Here is a 6,661-nt window from a genome sequence, read left to right on the forward strand (position 1 = left end):
GGATGTATTTGCACAAGTGCAGTACTAGCTACATGGTGTGGCTCCAGACCTTTCACCACACACACACAAACACACACAAACACACATTTGTTTCCTCACTTTCACTGAAACTCACACAACCAGCTCCTTTTGAACTCCAAACAACTGGCCTGGCGCAGGGCGTGTGAGAAGGGTAGGCGGCCGTGGCCAGGCTCTCCCTGGAAAGAGCACGGCCCGAGAAAAAAGGCGCTGCGCCGGGCACGCAGCGGAGGGGCTCCGGTTATCGGTGGCGGCAGGCCTGGCGTGGGGCCACCCCGGGCCTGGCATGGGGCCGCAGGCGAGGGGCCCCTCTCTCCGTCCATCCCTGGCTTAATGGATGTAAATGAAGAGGGCATGGTAGGCGCTGGGTGCCCACGCGCGCTGCCAGGCTGCGGGGCTCAGGCAGAGCCGGCTGGCACGCGGCCGGTGGAGGGACGGCTGTAGGCACTGGGGATCAGACGAGGCTCACGGTTGCAGCTCACTGACAGAGAAGGAGACGGCTTTGTAGTGTGGCCAGGTAGCGCGGAGGGATGGAAGATGCTGAACAAACACACACACATGCGCACCCATTTTGCTTATATCTTGAAATGATTATAAAGTAACGTGCCTAAATAAATATAAAGCAGGCTATTCAAATCTTTAGTTCAAAAGTGTATTTTTAAACATTTGCCTTTTTGAAATGTTTTTAAAAGGGCATAACCCATTTGTGTTGCACAGTTAAACAAACAGTGCTTGATTCTCTACATGAATCCAACATACGCACGCACAACACAACCACCGCGTTACCCAGCATAGTTGCACTGACTTTGGCATTATTCTTTAAAAGACAATAAAATCTCAGTGTGGGTTGTCCATGAGTAGAAATTCACTTGCAGCACGCAAAGTCGTGTGAACAATAAGCAATGACCATCGAAACAGGACCACATGTGGTCACCCATCATCCTATCCATTTCCACCTGGCCAAATTTTTAAATGACTTTCAAATGCATTTCTAAACAGATAAAGCAGATAGACCGAGAACGACGGCTAACAACCACTGTCATTCGGTTTTAGTTTCAAGAAATACTTTACTGCAGAGAAAGGCCTGGTCCCAACAGTATGCTTCACTACCTTGTTATTATAGCAACACAGCAGTTCACCCTGAAAAGACATTCCCACCACCAACAACACACGCACACTCTCTCTCTCTCTCTCTCTCTCTCTCTCTCTCTCTCTCTCTCACTCTCACTCTCTCTCTCACACTCTCACTCTCTCTCTCTCACTCTCTCTCTCTCTCTCACTCTCACTCTCACTCTCTCTCTCTCTCACTCTCTCTCTCTCTCTCTCTCTCTCCTTCCCCAAGTGCTAGCCTTTTTTCCTGTCATGACGTAAACAGTTGTTCCCAGGGACTCTGCAGTTTGTTCCTTTCCATCTGCTTCTGTCGTCTCTCCCCCCGGCCTGGCGGGTGGGACATTTCAGTGTCTCACGAGTTCCCCTTGGCGGCGCGGGGCTTCACAGCCGCTCGTTTGAGCCGACGGCAGTCCGAAATTATGCTGTCTGCAAAGCCAAGTGACGAGCGGTCAGCGCGGAGGTGCGCGGCCTGGCCTCGTAGATCGAGCAGCTGGTAGCACCTCACCGAGAGGCACAGGGATCTGACCAGAGAACACCCCCCCCACCCGACACCAGACAGGGGTTCAGCTTCTTTCTAGTAGCGCGATGCAGCACCGTGCAGCCGGGCAGGCAGTTGTGCACCGTACAGCTGTGCAAGTTTGACAAATACGCATGACTGCATTTTTAAGCTGTTTTATGCTTTGTTTGTCTGGGTGTATGTGATTTCTTTTCTAGGTGCAGTGTGCTTGACTGAGAACAAATGCCAGGAAAAATCATGTGTGAATTATATGTGAATCATATGTGAATTCTGTGAAATGAATTTGTTTATTTTGTTTTTATATATATATATATATATATATATATATATATATATATATATATATATATATATATATATATTTCAAGTGAAATGGTATTAAATAACACAGCTGAGCAGACGTCCTATCCCTATAATAACCTTGCTTTTAATATGGTTGGAATTCTAGCATCTGTTAGCTAGACAGCTGTTCTTATGAGAATCAAAATTTCTTGTCTCATGCTTTTAAACCTCCTCATTCAGCATGGCTGTGGAATTCGCATCGCATCACGACCCGCGGAACGGCGCCCGGAGCCGATCGGCTGGGCAGCTGATTGGCTGGGTAGCGTCAAGGTTAAAGATCAGACAGGATCTTCCTCGTCCCATTGTGCAGAGAGCGAGATAATTGATACGCCAAGCATGACACCTGGATTTAATTGACTGTACATCAGCCTGCATCGATGCAGAGAGAGCTACGGCCCGGTCACAGCTCCGTGCCTGTTCTCCGTCTTGCCTGTGGCTCCAGGCCTGGGGTGATTCATAATGCGTCTCTGCCACACCGTTTCACTGGAGTGTGTTGTGAACCTTGGGCTGCGGTGGGGAGGGGGTGGGGTGAGTGTGGGGGGCGGGGGGTATGCTAGGGGTGGGGCTCGGGGCCTCTCTTGCCTGTCAGTTCTATTTTAATCAGAAGTCTTTAACTGCTTTGGCGTATTGGAGGTTTGAGTGTTTGACTAGTTTTATCGACTGGGCTGTACATCAAATATTTACACCATGAGTTACTTTAATGGCATAATGCATGTCGGTACAGAGAGGTAGCTTGAGTATCTGAGTTGTCTGTGTGTGTGGTGGGGTGGGGGGGGGGTATGTGAGAGAGAGTGAGAAACAGAGCAAGAGAAAGTGAGAGAGAAAGCCAGGAGAAACAATGGTGAGATTTATACTGGCGTGAAAACGCGAATGCTCCTGATTCACCTCATACATAATGGGCTCTAAAACCGCGGCTGTGCCAGGGTGTTAAAGCCACCTAATGCTGCGTTTTACTAATTTCGAAGCGTGCATGTGCATTTATTGCCATTCGTTAATTTGGCGGACAGAAATAAACGTGCCTGCAACATGGTGGACGGAAAACCCGCCAGCATGACGGTAGTTTTGAATTCTGGCTGAAAACCACCCTCATTCCACCATTTCTCTGATCTCCTCTCAGTGTAAAGGCAAGTGCAACACAGTATTTTCCTTCAGGGAGGCACACGTGTCTAACTTCTCACAATGGGATTTAAGCACAAACATCACGTAACTAAAATATATCTAACGATGACTAGCTAGATCCCCCTGATTGGCGAAGGCTCCGTGTCTGCGTTTGGGTCATGTTCCCGGTGTAGCCATTGGCAGCAGTAGTGGTGGGCCTGGCCTTGGGAGCAGCTCCCAACGCCCCTGCTGACCTCTACACTGATGGCCTGTTGTTCTGAACACCCGTCAAGCCATGGAGCCTAGAACGAGCAGGCTACAGCACACACATGCATGCACAACCGACACCCTCACGCGCACACACACACACACACACACACACACACACACACACACACACACACACACATGCACAAATACAGGTATATGTGCGAACAAACACTCACACATACACCCATCCTCCCAGACATGGCCCTACACTTTCCACATCATCTTAAATCACCCACCCATACACTTGTCACTCCGCTCCTTTAAAAAGAGCGTGTGTGTAGCACAGCGCCATGGCAACACTCCATGTGACATGCCGGCGCCCCAGAGCCGTGACCCTGGGCCGCATGCGATGCATGCTTGTGCGTCGCAGGCCAGCAGCTGTATTCCAGGCAGAGGTGTGTCCTCCTCTTCCAGTCGGCATGCTAAACCCCCCCCCCCCCCCAGAACGGCGACGCCACGTGGGTCCGGCGATGCCAGCAGGCAGCATGCCCCTACCCAGCAGAGCAGCAAGGACACGGGACTCTGCTTTTCCACCCCATCACATGCCGAGTTAATGTTTTAACACTTCTGAGTAGAGAGCGTTTGAGAGGTTAGCCCTCCCCGTCTCAGGTATAAGACACTAAGAACACGGCCCCGGCACTTGGCCAGCCATGGGGATATGCTGCTAAATATTTCATTCCACTGTAGACAGAACTGAAAACAGGTGACAATAAAGACTGGAGTTTTTATAGACTACTGAGCTTGAGAAGCTTGATGAGAGAAGCCTTGTCGGTGGAATGTGTGCGAGCGTGCGTGTGTTCTGGAATGGGGCACTGTCCCTGCCCACGGCACTTTGCTTTGAGCACCCAGCACACTCAGATTGGGTTTCAGTCTCATGATCGCCAGGTTGCTGTGATCCTTTAACCAGCGCCAGCACAGCCTGCCCCCACCCCCACCTGCTCACTCTTGTGCCCTCGGGACTGTATCGCTTTCTGGGGCGCGGAGGGCACGGCCGCCCTTCCAGCTTTCCAGGCTTTCCGATGAGGCTCCGCTGCTAGATGAGACCATGAATGGGCTGGAAAAAGCGCGGCCCTGGTCACTCGAGCACACAGGCCTCGTGGCGGCAGAGCGAGTGACAAGGCAGGGGCAGGAAGGGTGACAAGGCAGAGAGAGTGACGTGGGCAGAGAGAGTGACACGGCGGGGCAGAGAGAGTGACACGGCAGGGCAGAGAGAGTGACACGGGCAGAGAGAGTGACACGGCGGGGCAGAGAGAGTGACGGCAGGGCAGAGAGAGTGACACAGCGGGGCAGAGAGTGACACGGGCAGAGAGGGTGACACGATCAGAGAGAGTGACACGGGAAGAGAGAGTGACACGGGCAGAGAGAGTGACACGGCGGGGCAGAGAGAGTGACACGGGCAGAGAGAGACATGGAAACAGAGAGATGGAAGCACTGGGAGGCGAGAATGCACCAGGACACACTTGAAAAAATTCTATTTTGTCATGACATCTGCTTGAAAAATGCAAACACCCACAACTCTTAAAACAGTAATACATGATATATAATTCTGTTGGTTTTCTTATTGCAAGATACAGATATCTATATCGTCTATGAGCTACTACTACTGAAGAACACATTTATAACCCTAGATAACATTTTATATATATATATATATATATATATATATATATATATATATATATATATATATAGAGAGAGAGAGAGAGAGAGAGAGAGAGAGAGAGAGAGAGAGAGAGAGAGAGAGAGAGACCAGAAATACAGGAAGAGCGAGAGACCAGAAATACAGGAAGACCAGAAAAGTAGCTTCATCTGACGGAGCTCTTCATCTCAGAGCTCTTCATCTGACGGAGATCTTTATCTCAGAGCTCTTCATCTGACGGAGATCTTCATCTCAGAGCTCTTCATCTGACGGAGATCTTCATCTCAGAGCTCTTCATCTGACGGAGATCTTCATCTCAGAGCTCTTCATCTGACGAAGATCTTTATCTCAGAGCTCTTCCCTGCTCACTACCATTTCCCAGAGTAGATCTGCATCTTTACTCGCGAGCTGCAAGAATTCATCACAAGACCCAGGCACAAGGCACGAACATTTGAACACGGCGCCGCCATTCGGAACTTTCCGAGAAACCGGCAGTGGTATGGTTAATTAATACATGCTCAGAGAGCAGAACTCCACGCCCGCCTAAGAAGCCGTTCGCACTTATCGTAACGGACATCCATCTGACGCCGCCGGGTCCAGTTGTTGCAGTTGTTTTCCATTTCTGAGGCTCGGGCTGTAACCCCAGTGAGTTTTCTTTCTCAAAAATCGAGTGACACAGTTCGGGGAAGCACCCCTTTTCCTGGAGCTGCAGGTTAATATCTGTCACCTCCATTTAGACACCCAATGGCAGAACTCCATTAGCCTACTGCCATGGCTGGCCGGAGATGGCAAAATGGCCACAGCTATGATGACAGGACGTTGATTAAAAGATGAGAGCACACTCCTCCTTACCTCTCTCTCTCTCTCTCTCTCTCTCTCGCTCTCTCTCTCCCTGCCGGCCATAAGTCATTTTTGTCTTTATTGGCTGTCGCCTCGGTAAATCAGCTAGCCCCCTGAAATATGTATTTTTGACAAAGCGACTTCTTACATGTCTTCTCTGTTTGCTAGCCTTCCTCTTGCCAAATGTGTGTGTGTGTGTGTGGGGGGGGGGTTATCGATCGTACACGGGGGTGAGGGTGGGGTGGGGGGGGGGGCATTATTGTCTGTGCGGGCGCGTTTTGGAAACATGGCTGGAACTAGATCCGCCATAATCATATTCAGTCAGTCACGTGATTTGCTCGATTATCTCGTCTGGGGAGCTCATCCTGTGTGTTGCCTTGCTCCTTTGTGTGCATGTACAAAATCCACCCCGCAAGTACGCACACACACACACACACACACACACACACACACACACTCAGCTCCACCCACACGGCCGCCGCCACCCTTTTGCTCTAGGAGGCTAACCAGAGAAGAGCGACTTGCAAGTCAGGGCTGCACTGCAGATCCAGCCATGCCGAGGGCGAGTGAGAGCGAAGCCATTCTCCATAGCGCTTTATCAGCTCCGCTACTGCACATCAATAAAACGCCCCCACCTCCTTCCTCGGTCTCACCCTCCTCATCCCCTCCGCCGCTCCACCCACCTTCTCTCTGGCCTTGCCAGACATTTTTAATGTTCCAGTGCCATAGTAGTCAAAAAGAAAGCAGCCCCCCAAGAAAATAACAACTGGAATCAAATGGTGAGTGAGATAAGTGCCCGTCATGATGCCCCGCTGGACTTCAGCAGC

The sequence above is a fragment of the Electrophorus electricus genome, chromosome 19 (assembly GCF_013358815.1).
Source record: "Electrophorus electricus isolate fEleEle1 chromosome 19, fEleEle1.pri, whole genome shotgun sequence".
In the NCBI taxonomy this organism is placed as follows: Eukaryota; Metazoa; Chordata; class Actinopteri; order Gymnotiformes; family Gymnotidae; genus Electrophorus; species Electrophorus electricus.